The sequence below is a fragment of the Macrotis lagotis genome, chromosome 4 (genome assembly GCF_037893015.1).
Source record: "Macrotis lagotis isolate mMagLag1 chromosome 4, bilby.v1.9.chrom.fasta, whole genome shotgun sequence".
Lineage (NCBI taxonomy): Eukaryota > Metazoa > Chordata > Mammalia > Peramelemorphia > Peramelidae > Macrotis > Macrotis lagotis.
In genome coordinates, this window is record NC_133661.1 from 243,799,910 (window position 1) to 243,816,696 (window position 16,787).

The window sequence follows — 16,787 nt, forward strand, 5'->3', positions numbered from 1 at the left end:
TGTACTGAAAAGGAGTGATTAAAGAATGGCTACCATGGAATTGATTCCCAATATGATTAAGAAAATAGCCTGAGAGTACCTTGTTGCACTTGATGAATTCAACTCACCTGGCTCTTGCCAGGTACTACATACTCAGGTACTGAAATAACGTATGGAAGTACTATCATGTGGTAGTATAGGGGGTAGAATGCTATATTAGAAGTCAGGAAGAACTGAGTTCAAATTTTGCTTTAGATATTTACTAGTCATGTGGTCCTATGTAAATAATTTAACTTTTCTTGGTCTCAGTTTCCTCACTTGTAAAATGGGAACAATATTTTCTACTAATTCATAAAATTGTTGTGAGGATCAAATGAGATCATATATATATGAAGTATTTTGCAATTCATAAAGCATTATATAAATGTCAGCTATTATTATTGTTATTAATTATTATTATTATGTAATTGTGAAGCCCCCTATCAATGTTCATCTAATTTGCAGCTGACATCTGTTTATGTTGCCTCTCACATTAGAATATGAGCTCCTTGAGAATAGAAACTGTCTTGCTTTTTCTTTATTACCAGAGCTTAAAGGCCCAGTGCTTTACATATACTAAATGCTGAATAAATACTTTATTTTTTCATTGAATTTAGTTTGAAAGGCTATAGAGAATAGGAGAGAAGCTAATGTCCTGCTTTTTAAAGAATATAAAAGGAAAGAAAAGGAAAGAAACTCTAAACTATAGACTAGAGTGAATAAGTAAAGAGATGATTAGTGAGAATCTAGAAAAGGAGACTATAACTACAAAAAAATGGGTAAGGTTGGATTAATTGTTATCTCGTTTTTAAATAATGTTACTAAACTTTTATATAAAGGGATTGCTACAGATATAATACAACTAGATTTTAGCAAATCATTTAACAAATAACTCATACTATTCTAGAAGAAAATATGGAGAGATGTGAACTAGAGGATAATCCAATTAAATGGATTTAGGATTGGTTGAATGACTGTTACTGGTTTAGTATCTTCTTGACAGGAGATTACAAAGAACTGTCCCTAGTCTCTCAGTTGTTCAACAATTTATCAGTGATATGGATATAGATGACATAACTATGAACTTTGCAGATGATGCAGAGCATGGAAGGATTTCTAATATGCTAGATGATAAGAGTCTGTAACCAAAAAAGAAATTGATTGGCCAGGACACAAGGCTGATTTAATTAAGTGACATTCATTAGGGACAAATGTAAAGTCTTACATTGAGGGTATAAAAATAAACTTCATAAGTATAATATGGAAGGAAGAAGGTGAAATTCAATAGCAGTTTGCCTGAAATGGATAAGGGAATTTAAGTGGACAGAAACCTCAAAATAAGTCAGGAATGAGATGTGGTGAAAAAATAGAACGCAGTCTTGAGCTACATCATGAGAGGTACGGTTTACCAGAATAAGGAAGTGATCATCTCTCTACAAGCTGTCCAATATGCAGATCTAATCTGAAGTATTGGATTCAGTTCTGTGTTTCCCATTTTGAAGAACATTGAGAAATAGAAAGAGTCTATCTGTACTCTACCCTTCTGTATTCCCTTTACACCATTTAGAACTTATCCAGGGCAGGCTATGGAAATCCCCAATACCATTAGAATACCAAATGAATGAAAAGGGAGTCATCAAGTCTATTTCTTCTAATGAGATAGGTGAGCATAAGGTATCTGCCCTGCAATTTCTTCCTAAGGTCCTCCATACCTCACTATCCACCTTAACTCTATTCTCTCCAGATCCCCAAACCTACTATCTGACCTACTTGATAGACCTACTAAAGATATATCTTCTAAGAACCTCTGGGACTTGACACCAGTCCTATTCTCTTAGGACTTCATGACTTTTCAAACCATCTTGAAGTTAAGCTTTCTTTAATTTGCCTCTCAATTAAAGTGTGAGCTCTTTGAAAGTAGATACTATCTACAAACTCTTTTTTTTTTCAATTATTCATTCATAAGCTGGAAGTTATCCATAGGAAGAACCGTATGGCCTATGCATTTCAAGATAATGTCATATAAAGAGGGCTTGAAGCAAAAGTGGATGCTTGTCTTGTGGGTTGTTGGAGAGGAAACCTTAAGGATGACAAGCTAGTAATGTTCAAATACTGGAAGGATTGTCTTGTGAAAGATCTTTTGGGGATTTGATCTTTTGGGGATCAGCAGGAATAACGAGTCAAAGCTGCACAGACAAAGTAAGTATGATGACAGGAAAAAACTTCCTAGTAAGAGCTGTCCTGGAAAGGATGGATTCTCCTAATTCTAGCACTTCATTCAGAGACTAAATGATGACTTATCAGATATGATGAGCATGAATTCCTTTTATGCTTGGGTTATACTAGACGGCCATTGAGCTCTCATTAACTCCAAAATTCTGTGGTTCTGTAATCCATTTAATTACCTAAATACTATGCCAAGATCCAAACAGTGTCTCTATGACTGCTTTATGTTCATTTTGAACTACAAGAGAAATTCTCTCTTCAGAGAAATAGACCCAAATGGCAAAGGAGTGAAGGAGAACCAAATTGATATACTAAATAAAAGATAGTGAGAGTTAAGGCATACATCATCACTCAACATCTAAGAGAGCAAAGGATAAACATTGTCTTATTCACTATAAGTGTACTATTGTAAATCACTTTCCTGCCTTAGATTACCTCTGTATCTGACTATAATAAAAAACTTTAAAACATGAAAGGACTTTAGAAATCTAGTTTTCTAATTCACACATATAACTTGTTTCTCCAAACCAATGGGAATATAGTACAATTATTGGTTTAAGTGCACTAAACTCCTCAAATGAAGACTCCTATATAACTTTATTGAGAAAAAAATTCTATTATTTCTATAAATAACCATGTGCAGGCAATGGACGGAAATAGGACCTGTTCTTTTCACATGAATAGTTGTCAAAGGAGAATATCACATTCATTTTCATGAAAAGGTCAAATATGGCATGTTTTATATCATGAAAAGAATATATTAAAAGCCTCCTGCAAAAAAGAAAATGCAATAAGACTAGAGAGCAAAACCTAATTTAAAAAGAGCAATTCTTACTCATAATTATTTAATATTCTAATTTGTCATTTACCACTATATTTAACTCAAGCTATGACTTTAAACAAATTTCCATCTAAACATTCCCATGTTAACTTTGTTAACATTTTGTACTTTTGATAAACTGAAACAAAAACAAACTATCATTTCTCTTTTCAGTTATGTTAATGATGTCACATATGATTTTTTCTTACTAATTTAAAATGAATTAGATTTGTAATAAGACCATCTTATTTAAAATAAATATAAAAACCTAAATGAAGAGCTTGAGTTTAAGATCATAGAATTTAGAGCAAGAAGAGACCTTGGAAATCATCCAGTCCAAATAGCATTCTTAGAATGAGGAAATTAATGCTCACAGAGGTATTACCTCTTCCCTAAGGTCACATCACTAGTAAGTAGTAAAAATGTAGATTCAATAATAAATTCAAATAATAGTTCACATCTATATAGAACTTTAGCATAAACCAAACTATGTTCTTTTCTTGACAATCGTCCATCTTAAGCTGCTATGTTCAAAATATTCCTTGAATCTTTTCCACTGCTTTAGTGACAAAGTGACATAGGAATAAGAGACATAAATTTGGAGTCAGGAATAGCTAATTCAAATCTTTACTTTACACACCTAAGAGTCACAACCCCCTGTGAACTTTGTTTTCTTCAGTCATAAAATTGCAGTAAGAATAGCACCTGCCTCCCACAGTTGTTTGTGAGGGTCAAATGGGATAATATTTGTAAAGTGATTTATATTTGTGATTCATGACTAGCTATTACTACTGCTGCTGATAATTAAAGTGTTTAAAAAGAACTGAAAAAGATCAATAGATAAGCAGAACAGAAATTATTATCATCATATAATTACTATATTACCTTCATAATTTTAATAATTCCTAGTGTTCCACCTTCTGGAAGTTGGAGATCTTAAATTCTTCACTTGACTTGGTATATAGTTTTTAACCTTTCAAATAGTTAATCAAGGCTGATTTTGTTATGACAATCTCAGGAAATTCTCACCCTAGAATACCATCAGCAAAAATATAATTTTATAGAATTAATGACTAAAATCAGTGATCCAGTATTTCAGACCATTTCTGTGAATGATTTCATCATTGGAAAAAACCTAATGCTGTTTAGAAAATATAACTAGACTAAAAGGAATTTCTACTATACTTCCAAGAAGCTTCAAGTTCTCCTGGGCATATGTAAATTTAGGACAAAATAAATCTTTCAGTTCAAAACAGCAAGTAACAAAATCACTTAACCTAGAATTAACTCTTTTTTAATGAAGTGTTCTGGAGGTATTAATGCAAAAGTATTAAAGGACTCCAACCTAGAGAACAAATTATTCTTCCCATAGCAGTTTCATCATTTCATTCTCCTTTGTTAAATTCCTTACTTTCTTCCTTACTTATTTTCAAATAAAATTAACATCCCTGTCCTGGTATTCAGGGCTTTTTATGATCTAGCCCCATACTTACTTTGTGTAAAGTTGTATATCCTCAACCTACTTATCTCTCACAATTCCCCTGTCGCCATACTATCTGCTGAATACAAGAACCTCATGGTCTCCAAGAAGCCTTTCCTGATCCCCCTTTAATGTTATCCTCTTTGGATGTCGTCACCCTCATTAGATTTTCAATTTTTGTGGACAGGAACTATTTCTGACTTAAAAAAAAATTCCTCAGCCCCTTGGCATAGAGTAAGCAATTTTTTATAATGAATAAAATAGAATATTTATTCTATAAGCATATGGTAGGGCTTCAACAAACAAATTACTTCTTACTCCTGACCTTTATTTCAGTGTAGAAAAGTAGGTAAGAGATGAATCCCTAATTTTGAGCTCTACTACTTCTGAATCCCCAATTCACAAGATTTCTTAATAAATGATGTAGGGACTCCAAATTCAGCACTGGAGCTCTAACAAAACAAGTCTTCAAAATATTTGTTAAAAAGCAAAGAGGTCCTCAGATTTCATTTAGGGGGAATCAATTAGACTAACTTGGGGCAGAGGAAAAGCAGGGGATTAGGAAACAGGAGGCATTGGTTTTCTAACCCTGTCTGATTCTGCTACATACTAGCTATATGAACAAAGGAAAGGTTTTTAAAACTTTCTAGACTTCAATATATTTATTTATAATTACATTGCTCATGGAAATTATATGACAACTGTACTTTGCCTCTAATCATGATCTCTATGACTCCTCAGATCGAAGCTCTAATAAACTGCCATCCTCTAGAATATGCTGTCTCCCCCAACAATATGTAGGCTTCTTGAGCGCTGGTATGGTACCAGGTTTGTATTGTAGCTCCAATGCCTAATGTACAATAAATACTTATTTTTGTTCATTCATCCATAAAATGATTTGGTTGTAGTAGAAGACATTCCAAGACCCCTTTGGCTCTAAAATGCCTCTTTGATGTTATTTCACTATCTTTTGGCATAAAAAAGAAGCATTATTTTGAGCATGATTGGGCACATCTAAAAGATCATGAGTGTCAAATATATGGCCTAAGAAACTTCCCTCATGGTAGAAGGCTGACTGAAAGAATTCTAACAAAGACAGACAATTGATTTCCCAAACGAACAATAAACAGAGAAAAACTGTCAAAATAGAAGGACATGCAGAAGTAGAGAAAAAAAGGTAGTGAAGATGAGGGGTAAGTAGATATTATGGAAAAGGAAGAGCCCACCTTCACCAAAATTGACCATGTACTAGGGCACAAAAACCTTTTTTTATGCAAGCCAAATGGGGTTAAGTGACTTGCCCAAGGCCACACAGCTAGGTAATTAGTAAGTGTCTGAGACTGGATTTGAACCCAGGTACTCCTGACTTCAGGGCTGGTACTCTGTCTACTGCGACACCTAGCTACCCCTAACAAAAACCTTTAAAGCAAATGCAGAAAGACAGAAATAATAATTACACACTTCTCAGACCATGATGCAGTAAGAATTACATGTAATAAAGGGTTGGGGAAATAACTAATTGGAAATTAAATAACTTTATCTTAAATAATGGGTGGATCAAATAGCAAATAATAGAAATAATCAATAATCAATAATTATGTCCAATAAAATGATAATAATGAGACATAATACCAAAATTTATGGGATGCAGCCAAGGCAGTTTTCAGGGGAAATTTTATATCTCTAACTGCCTATACAAATAAAATAGAGAAAGAAGAGATCAATGAATCGGATATGCAACTAAAAAAAACCTAGAAAAAGCACAAATTAAACAATTCCAATTAATATCAAATTAGAAATTCTGAAAATCAAGGGGGAGACTAATAAAATGGAAAGCAAGAAAACCATTGATCTCATAAATAATACTAAGAGTTGGTTTTATGAAAAAAGCCAATAAAATAGACAAACCTATGGTTAACCTGATTTAAAAAAAAAGAAAGGAGATAACCATATTACTAGTATCAAAAATGAAAAGAGTGAACTAACCACCAATGAGGAGGAAATTAAAGAAATGATTTGAAGCTACTTTTTCAAACTATATGCCAAGAAATTGGACAAGCTGAGTGAAATGGATGAATATTTACAAAAAAAAAAAATTACTTAAATAACCCCATTTCAGAAAAAAAGAAATTTTAGCAATGAGACTACAGCAAGTTATTACCAGGTAATATACCATGACAAGGTTGGATTTATACCAGGCAGGCAGGGATGGTTCAACATTAGGAAAATACTCAACATAATTAAAAATATCAATAGTAAAACCAACAGAAATCAGATGATTATCTCAATAGATGCTGAAAAAAACCTTTCATAAAATACAACATACATTCCTATTAAAAACACTAAAAGTGGGGCAGCTAGGTGGCACAGTGAATAGAGCAGCGGCCCTGGAGTCAGGAGTACCTCGGTTCAAATCCGGGCTCAGACACTTAATAATTACCTAGCTGTGTGGCCTTGGGCAAGCCACTTAACCCCATTTGCCTTGCAAAAGCCTAAAAAATTAAAAAATTTTAAAAATTAAAAAATAAAATAACTGTAGATAACATTAAATACTTGGGAATCTACCTCCCAAGACAAACCCAGAAACTATATAAACACAATTATAAAGCTCTCCTCTCACCCAAATAAAGTCAGATCTAATTAAGTGGGAAAATGCCAAATGCTCATGGTTAAGTCGAGCTAATATAATAAAAATGACAATTCTACCCAAATTAAATTACTTATTCATTGTCATGCCAATCAAACTACGAAATAACTACTTAACAAGCTAAAAAAAAATACTAACACAATTCTTCTGGAGCAACCAAAGGGCAAAAATAGCAAGGGAACTGATTAAAAAATGTAAAGGAAGGTGGCCTAACTTGACCAGATCTAAAACTATTCTATAAAACAGCAGTCATTAAAACTGCTTGGTACTGGTTAAAAAATAGAGTAATGGATTAGTGGATTAGGAGAGGTTCAAAAGAAACTGTAGTAAATGACTACAACAATCTACTATTTGATAAATTCAAAGACTCTGGGAAAATGACAAAAGATGACAAAAAATGTTGGGAAAACTGGAAAATAGGGGGCGGACCCAAGATGGCGGCAGGAAGGCAGCATTTCCCAGGAACTCCTTCCCCACAACCTCCAAAAAAACAAACAAAGATGTCTCTAGCCAAAATTTAAAGGGGCAAAACCCACAGAAAGAACAAGTGATATGTTTTCCTAGTCCAAGATAACAAGGAAATTCCGTGGGAAAGGTGTGTTTCACCAGGACTAGGTGTTGGAAAGTAAAGCCATGGCAACAGCGCAGTGCAGTGCAGCACAGCTCAGCCCAGAGATCACCAGCAGCAGCTTGAAGGGGTGGGGAAAGAATTCTGCTGCATCAGAATGAGTGTGAAGTGAGGAGCACAGAATCTGCAGTGAGAATCTGGAGAAAGCAGCTGCACCTCCAGAGATGGTAAGGGAAGTCTGCAGAGATTTTTCTGCTCTCCCTCACTGTAGGACTCTGCTGTTTGCCTACACTCAGATATTGCAGTTTGGGCTGCCATACAAAGATAGCTGGATCTTTCCTTATAGCCCTAGGGCAGAGGGAAGTATGGGTCCATCTACATATCAAAGCACAGGCTAGAGATCATAAGACCTGGGAGGTATAAAGGTCCCAGTGGGGTTTCTAAAAAAGAAAAAACCCCAAAGCCTTGGAAGTGCTTTAAATTAGTCTTTAGCTGAGGAAACGAGTAAACAACTGAAAAAGAAGAGCTGACCATAGAGAATTACTTCAGTCCCATGGAAGATCAAAACACATACTCAGATGACAACAAAATCTAAGCTTCCATATCCAAAACCTCCAAGAGAAATAGAAAATGGGCTTAGACTATGGATGAGCTCAAAAAAGACTTTGAAAAGCAATTAAGGTTGGTGGAGGAAAAATTGGGAGGAGAAATGAGAGTGATGCAGAAAAATCATGAAAACCAAATCAAAAGCTTGGTGAAAGATATATAAAAAATACTGAAGAAAATAATATGTTAAAAACCAGTTTAGGCCTAATGGAAAAAGCAAAACAAAAGGCAAATGAGGAGAAGAACACCTTAAAAAGCAGAATTGGCCAGCTGGAAAAGGAGATAAAAAAGCTCTCTGAAGAAAATAACTCCTTCAAATGCATAATGGAACTAAAGGAAGCTGATTACTTTACAAGAAATCAGGAAGAAATAAAACTCTTCCAAAAAAAGTCAAAAATTAGAAGAAAATTTGAAATATCTCACTGGAAAAACAACCAACCTTGAAAACAGATCCAGAAGAAATAATTTTAAAATTATGGGTCTATCTGAAAGCCACAGCCAGGAGAAGAACCTAGACTTCATTTTTCAAGAAATAACACAGCAAAAATTTCCCTGAGATCCTAGAAGCTGAGGGTAAAATAGAAATCAAGAGAATTTACCGGTTACCCCCTGAAGGAGATCCCAAAAGAAAAACTTCCAGGAATATTATAGCCAAATTCCCAAACTCCCACATCAAAGAGAAAATTCTAAAAGCTGCCAGAAACAAACAATTCAACTACCAAGGCTCCATAGCCTTGTAATCCATAGTCAGGATTACACAGGATCTGGCGGCATCTACATTAAGGGCTTGTAGGGACTGGAATATGATTTTCCAGAAGGCAAAAGATCTTGGTTTACAACCGAGAATCAACTACCCAGCAAAAATGAACATTCTCTTTCAGGGGAAAAGATGGGTTTTCAATGAGACAGGGGACTTTCAAACTTTCCTATTGAGATGACCAGAGCTGAACAGAAAGTTTGATCTCCAAGTACAAGACTCTGGTGAACCACAGAGGAAGTAGAAGAGAGGGACTAACTATGAGGACCTTGATGATGCTGAACTGATTGTATTTCTGCACAGGAAGAAAATATGGATAACTCATATGAACTTTCTCATTCATAAGAGCTGATAGAAGGAGCATATATAGACAGGACATAGGAAGGAGAGGATTATAATGGTACGATGTGGTAAAGGGATGGAGTCAATGGGTGAGGGGGGGTAAGTACTGGGAGGAAGGAAAAGGAGATGAAGAAGCTGAGAGATTTCACATAAGCATAAAGAAAAAGCTTTTTCAATGGAGTGGAAGGGTGGGGAAGGCAAGGGAGAATGACTGAGCCTTCATTCTCATCAGAAATGGCTCAGGGAGGAAATGACATACACACTTAATAGGGTGAGGAAATCTGTCTTGCTCTGGAGAAGGATGGAAGGAAAGGGATGGGATGAGGGGGAATGGGAATAATGGAATGGAAGGGGGAATAAGTGATAGAAGAGAGGGAAGATCGAGGTTTCTCATCTTCTTGGGGGGGTTATGTTTATTCTTATGTTTACTCTTATAACACATTCAATTTACATCAATGTATGGCATGGAAACAATGTAGAGACTATCAGACAGCCTTCTGGGGGGGGGGGTGGGAAGGGAGGGTGGGGGGAAAATTGTAGAATTCAGAGCCTTGCAAAATTGGAAAAGAAATAAAATATTAAAGCATCAAAAAAAAAAAAAACCCTGGAAAATAGTATGGTAAAAACTAGCCATCACACCCTATACTGAAATGAGGTCAAAATAAGGTCAAAATGGGTATAGGATTTAGACATAAAGAATGATACCATAGATTAATTAATAAATCAAAAATACTCTATCTGATCTATGGGAAAGGTATAAATTTATAACAAAGCAAGAAATTAGAGCACATTATAAGCTGGGAAAAGAATGATTTTGACTATATTAAATTAAAAAGGTTTTATACTAATGAAATCAATGTTGCCAAAATTAGAGGAAAAGCAGAAAGCTTCACAACCAAGAGTTCTAATAAAGGTCTCATTTCCAAAATATAGAGAGAATTGACTCAAATTTATAAGGTCACTAGTCATTCCCCAATTGATAAATGGTCAAAGTATATGCACAGATAGTTTTCAAATGAGGAATTTAAAGCTATATATAATCATATAAAAATGTTTCAAATCACTATTGATTAGAGAAATGCAAATTAAAACAACAATTAGGTAGCATCTCACACCTATTAGATTAGCCCAGATGAGAAAAAAAGGAAAGATGATCAATGTTGGAGAGGATGTGGGAGGATTGGGACATTGATTCATTGCTGGTGGAGTTGTGAACAGATCCAACTTTTGTGGAGAGCAATATGGAACTATGCCCAAAGAGCAATAAAACTGTTCAAAATCTTTGACCCAGCAATTTCAATTCTATGACTTTTTCCAGAAGAAATTGTAAAAAATGGGAAGAGTCCTATATGTTCCACAATATTCATAGCAGTTCTTTTTGTAGTGGCAAAGAATTAGAAATCGAGGGGATGCCCATCAATTGGGGAATGGCTAAACAAGTTATGGTTCACGAATACTATGGAATATTATTGTTCTATAAGAACTCTAGAGAAGCATGGAATGACTTATGGGATCTGATGTTGAGCAAAGGGAGTAAACCCAAGTAAACCCAAGAGAGCAATGTATATACATCAACAACATTACGAGAGAAACAACCTTGATGGAAGCAACTCCTCTTGATAGTCCAGAGGATCTAGGACAACTGTATTAGACTGGTAATGGTCTATATTATCCCCAACTAGAGGAAGGAAAATAAAACAAAACACACACACAAATACACACACACACACACACACACACACACACACACAAAATATCCCTACCTAATCTGATGAACACTTTATAAAAATTATCTCTTATGTATCTCTTTCCCTTTATCCTAATTCCCTGTGCCACAAATTACTAATTTGTGAATATGTTTAACAAAATATGTACATAAAATGTTGACCTGACTGGTCCCTACTGAGGCGAGAGGGGTGGGAAGGGAGGGTGGAGGGAAATTTTGTAACTTAGAAATATGCATTGTACAAATGGATGAAATTTTTTCAAATGAATAAAAAAAGAAAAGGAAGAACCTAAAACTGAAATATAGCCATAAATGAAGATAGAAATAGAATCAAGTTAAATTGTTACTCAGACATGTTTAGATAAAATACTGGAAGGAGAAGGAAGAGAAGGTGAAGGAGAAGAGGGATAGAAAGAGAAGATGGAAAAAGATAAAAATAGAACAAAAATGAGATGAATAAGAGCAAGATTAAAATCAAGAATAAGAATAAGATGAAGCCAGAGAAAGAGAATAAAAAACAAATAAAAAATGGTTGACACAAACTAAAATACTAATATAGATACTAATATAAAAACTGTTACAGATACATAAAAAAGAAAGTAATTCATACTATAAAATATATTGAAAAGGTAAAAGACCAAAAAAGCAATACAAAAATGTAGGAAAAAACAAAGTGAGACAGTCTTTAATTTAAGGTTAATAATAGACAAGATGTAAATATTTGAATGGGCAGAAAGATAGGTGATATAGAGAATCAGGAAAAGCGGAATTCAAATCCAACCTTAGACTTTTATCAATTGTGTGACCCCAGGCAAATCACTTAACTTGTGTCTGACTCTGTTTCCTCAGTTGTAAATAGTGATGTTAGCACTTAGAATTATAATTTTACCTCTCAGCTTCAGTTTCCTGATCTGTGAAATTAAAAAAAAGCATCCATTTACAGATCTATTGGAAAAATCAAATATTACAGATTATATTTCAATTAATATTTTTAAAAGACTTTGAAGTCTTAAATTACTCTCATAGCACCACCCCTCCTTTTTTTTTTTTTATAAAACAAGAGTTTTATCTAGGCCCTATAAATTTCCCAGACCAAACAAATCTCTTGCTGGATTTAGCTTAATCTTCAGCTTTGCCTTTGAAAATATTTTCTAAACCATTTCCTTTTGTCTATCCTTGAGTCAGAAGTCACCTGACCCAGACATAGAGTTGTTGGAGGTATAAGGAACTGAGTAGGAATTATACATCTCTCTATTCTGACTGCTTATAGAAAAAATAACAATCTAGTCCATTAATAATTATTCAAGGAGATAATCCTTCTAGTCTATCAGCAAATTGGAACTTGAAATTCCTTATAATACAGAAAAATGTTCACTTATAAATAGGGGTTTTTTGGGGATAGGGGGGATTACCAAAGTGAGGAAACCAAGAAAGATAAGCTTTATGGGTAATGAGCAAGAGCAATGTGGAAATTTTCCTGACAATTGTACCATTATCTCTTCTCCCCTGAATTTTTCTCCCAGCAAAACTTGGAGCTGCAAAATTTCTAGCTGGAGTTACTTAGGTTTACATAACTGATGAGTGTACAGTTACATATCAAGATAAACAGATAGATAAATAGAGAGAAAGAGAGAGACAGACAGACAGACAGACAGACAGACAGAGACAGAGAAAGTCGGGTGAGGTTTGTCCAGCTAGCAAATTTGGCCACAATATTTTTTTTGCTCCTATGTAACTTTCCACACATATTTCTAGGTTTCCTGAACTATATATGTTCCTCTGGGAGTCTTTGGTGCCAGATTCTATTATTGAGTTGCCTAAGATTTTAGTCACCAAGAACATGGAAGAGTTTGATGATGATGGATCAAGTGATAACTTTATTTTTGAGAACACCACTTCTTGTTTTTTCAGGCAAATCTGTGTCAAGACACTGGCTTCTGTCAATCTACAATCACTCATTTTAGACTTTTCCTTTCCAGATAGAGTTTTTTCCTTGTTTTCAAGAGAAAGGAAGCACTAACATTTGTAATAATCTCACTGAGAGTGGGGATATACTTTTATTTCCCTTAGCACCTTCATAGAATACAAGTCTTGACCATGTTTCTCTCACCTCCACTGCTCCCTATTACTCTTGTGTCAAATATAAAATTCTTTCTTTTACAATTAAAACCCTTAATAGACTGAACTCCCTCCTATCTTTCCAGTCTTCTTATGATTATTCCTCCCTATATCTTCTATGATCCACTGAGACTGGTTTTGCAGTTCCTCTCACAGAAAGCCATCTCCCACTCCATTGTTGTTGAACAGGTTATCTGCCATGCCCAAAATATTCTTCTCTTCTTGTCTCCTCCTTTTGGCTTCCTGCTTCATTCAAAAATCTCAACTCAAATTGTGCCTTCTACAATCCTGCCTTTCTTTGTTTCTCTCCTTGATATTGTTTTCTTTCTGAGATTGCCTCCAATTTGTCCTACACGTATTTTGTATGTACTTGGTTGGTTACTGGCATGTCATTTTCCCCTTTAGAACATGTGCTCCTCAAGCAGAGTGATGGTTTGCCTTTCTTTGTAACTTTGGAGCTTAGTAATCACTTGATCACTGCTTGTTGACAGGTAGACTGACATTATACTTTTATATTTCATTGACATAAATACAAATATAACTGCTAACAAAAGAATTCCGCGTGATTTCTCCATTGAAAGGTCTAAATAGAAAGGTCAAAATAGAGAACCAAAGGAATGAAGTCTTGATTTTTGATAATTTGATATAACACTTGTGACTTTTAGAAGAACAAGTGTTGTACTATTTTGTTTTTTGGGGGAGGGGATGCATTGAGATGGTCTAATGTGGTTTTATATTATAGATATTTATAGTAAGGGAACTCTATAAATGCAAAGACATTTTACTGTTTTAGGAAATTATCTAGGTGATTGAAAAGGTTAAATGATCTGAACATTTCTCACAATTAAAACATAGCAGAAATAGGACTTGAACCAAACTTTTCCTGACTTAGGTCACTTCTCTACTCACAATGTTATAGTGTTTGTGGTTGCCAATTAAAATAACTGGCATGACCAAGAATATTATGATAAAATTAGTAGGAAGCAGAGTCACTTCTGGAGAAAAGGCCATAAAACAATTTCTGGACTAGCAGAACCCACAAAAGGATAGAGTAAAACAATTTTCCAGCCAAAGACATCTTGGAAGGTTGGCAGAAAGGTCTGTTGCATTGGGGTAAGAGAGGAAAATAGTCCAGCACAGACAATGGCATCACAGACTGGACCCAAACAATCCAGGAGCCACTGAATCTGCAGCTTCCAGAGCTCTCAGCTCACAGATGGTAAGAAGGTCAAACAGTTGATCAGAAGAACTCAGGGGTTTCTTTGCTGACACTGGGAACAAGACTCTGTTGCTTTGGCCATACTCAGATCTGGGTCCCAGTCCTGGGTGGCAGTCTCAGGCCAAGGCTCTAGCACACCATAGCTTGCACACTCGGCCAAAGGGACTTTCCAAATAGAGATCCTGAAAGCTGTATTGTGACATCAAGGGACTTCCCCAGACAGATTTTCAGGACTTTGAAGCCTTCTTGGTTGGGTAACTTTCTTCTCTTCTTCATCATCTTTTATCTTTCCTTTTCCTTATTTTGATATTTTCCTTCATATATATATATATTTAAATAATTGTGCATCTCTTAGGTTATAAATAAATAATCTTGGGTTATAATCTTGAGTTATAAGTATATTATCATTAAATTCTCATTTAAAGATTTAAGACAGAGTGAACATGTCATTGTAAGGGCAGATCTAATCTGATAAAACAAAAAGTTTGTGCAGTTTGTAACCCTTTCTGTTATACCAGGTTAAAGAGAGACTATTGCAAGCACTCAGAAAAAAAACAATTCAAGAAACATGAACCATAGTCAGAATAATAAAAAAATTTAGTAGTTTCTGTATTAAAAGAACAAAGGGCTTGGGATATTTAAAGGACAATGGAGCTAAGATTACAACCAAGAATCAACTACCAGTAAAACTGAGTATCTCTTCAGGGGGAAAATGGACACTCAGTGAAATAAATAGAGGATCAAGCATTCATGATAACAAGACTAGAATTTAATAGAAAATTTGACTTTCAAATATAAGACCAAGAGAAGCATTAAAAAGATAAACAAGAAAGAGAAATCACAAGGGATTTAATAAGATTAAACTGTTGCTACATGGGGAAATGATACTTGTAGCTCAGGAACTTTCTCATTATTAGGGCAGTTAGAATGAAAAATACACACACACATATAAAGAGGGGACAAGTATGAATTGATGAAGGGATGATATCTAAAAAAATTAAGGGATGAGAAAGGAATGAACTGGGAAAAAGAGGGGAAGAAGTAGAATGGGGCAAATTATCTTTCATAAAGAAGGCAAGATAAAACTTTTATATTGAAAGGGAAATGGTTCAGGTGAGAGGGAGTAAGTGAAAATAATTTTCATTGGAACTGGTTCATAAGATCCACATTCAATTGGATGTAGAAAACTATCCTCTTTCAGGAAAGTGGAAGAGGTAGGGGATAAGAAGAAATTGGGGGACTGGGGATGGAGGTGATGGAAGGGAGGGCAGATTGGAGGAGGGGTAGTCATAAATAGAACATTTTTGAGGAGGGACAGGGTGAAAGGAAAGAGAAAGTAGAATAAACAGAGCAGGAAATAGGACAGAAGGAAATATAGTTGGCAATCATAATCATAAAAAAAATTTAAAGCAAGTTTCTCTGATAAAGACCTCATTTTGGAAACATAGAGGACTGAGACAAATTTATAAAATAAGAGCCATTCCTCAGTTGATAAATGTTCAAAAGATGTGAATATTTTCAGATGAAGTAATCAAAGCTATCTATAACCATATAAAAACATACCTACATAATTATTGATTGGAGAAATGCAAATTGAAATAATTCTGAGATACAACCTCATACCTGTTTGATTGCCAATTAGGATAAAAAAAAGGAAAATGACAAATGTTAGAGGGGATATGGAAATGAGACTAATGCACTATTGGTAGAATTGTGAACTGATTGAACTATTCTGTAAATCAATTTGGAACTATACCTAAAGGGTTATTAATCCATGCATTCCCTATGACCTAGCAATTACATTACTAGGTCTACATACAAAAAGAGATTTTTTAAAAAAGGAAAAAGACTTGTATGTACAAAAATATCATAGTTCTTTTCTAGTGGCAAGGAACTGGAAATCGAGGGTATACTCATCAGTTGGGAATTGGATGAATAAATTCTGGTATGTGAATGTGATGGACTCTTATTGTGCTATAAAAATGATGATGAGGATTCTCTCAACAAAACCTGGAAAGACTTATAGAGGCTGATGCAAAAATGACATATACTTTGTATAAAGTAACAGGAATATTGTAAGATGACCAGCTGTGAATGACTTGGCTATTCTCAACAATTCAATGATCCAAGACAATTCTGAAGACAATTATGATGAAAAATGCTATCTATCCGTCCCCAGAGAAAAAACTGATAGTGTCTGAACACAGATTGAAGCATACTTTTAAAATTTTATTTTAAGTTTTTTTGTGTGTTTTCTTTC

The 16,787-nt window shown here is 34.7% G+C and overlaps 1 protein-coding gene across 2 annotated transcripts in view; it reads right to left on the reverse strand.

The window, feature by feature from the left end:
* Positions 1-16,787, reverse strand: part of NRXN3 (neurexin 3) — a 1,564,316-nt gene that overhangs the window by 482,836 nt on the left and 1,064,693 nt on the right. The window lies entirely within an intron of this gene.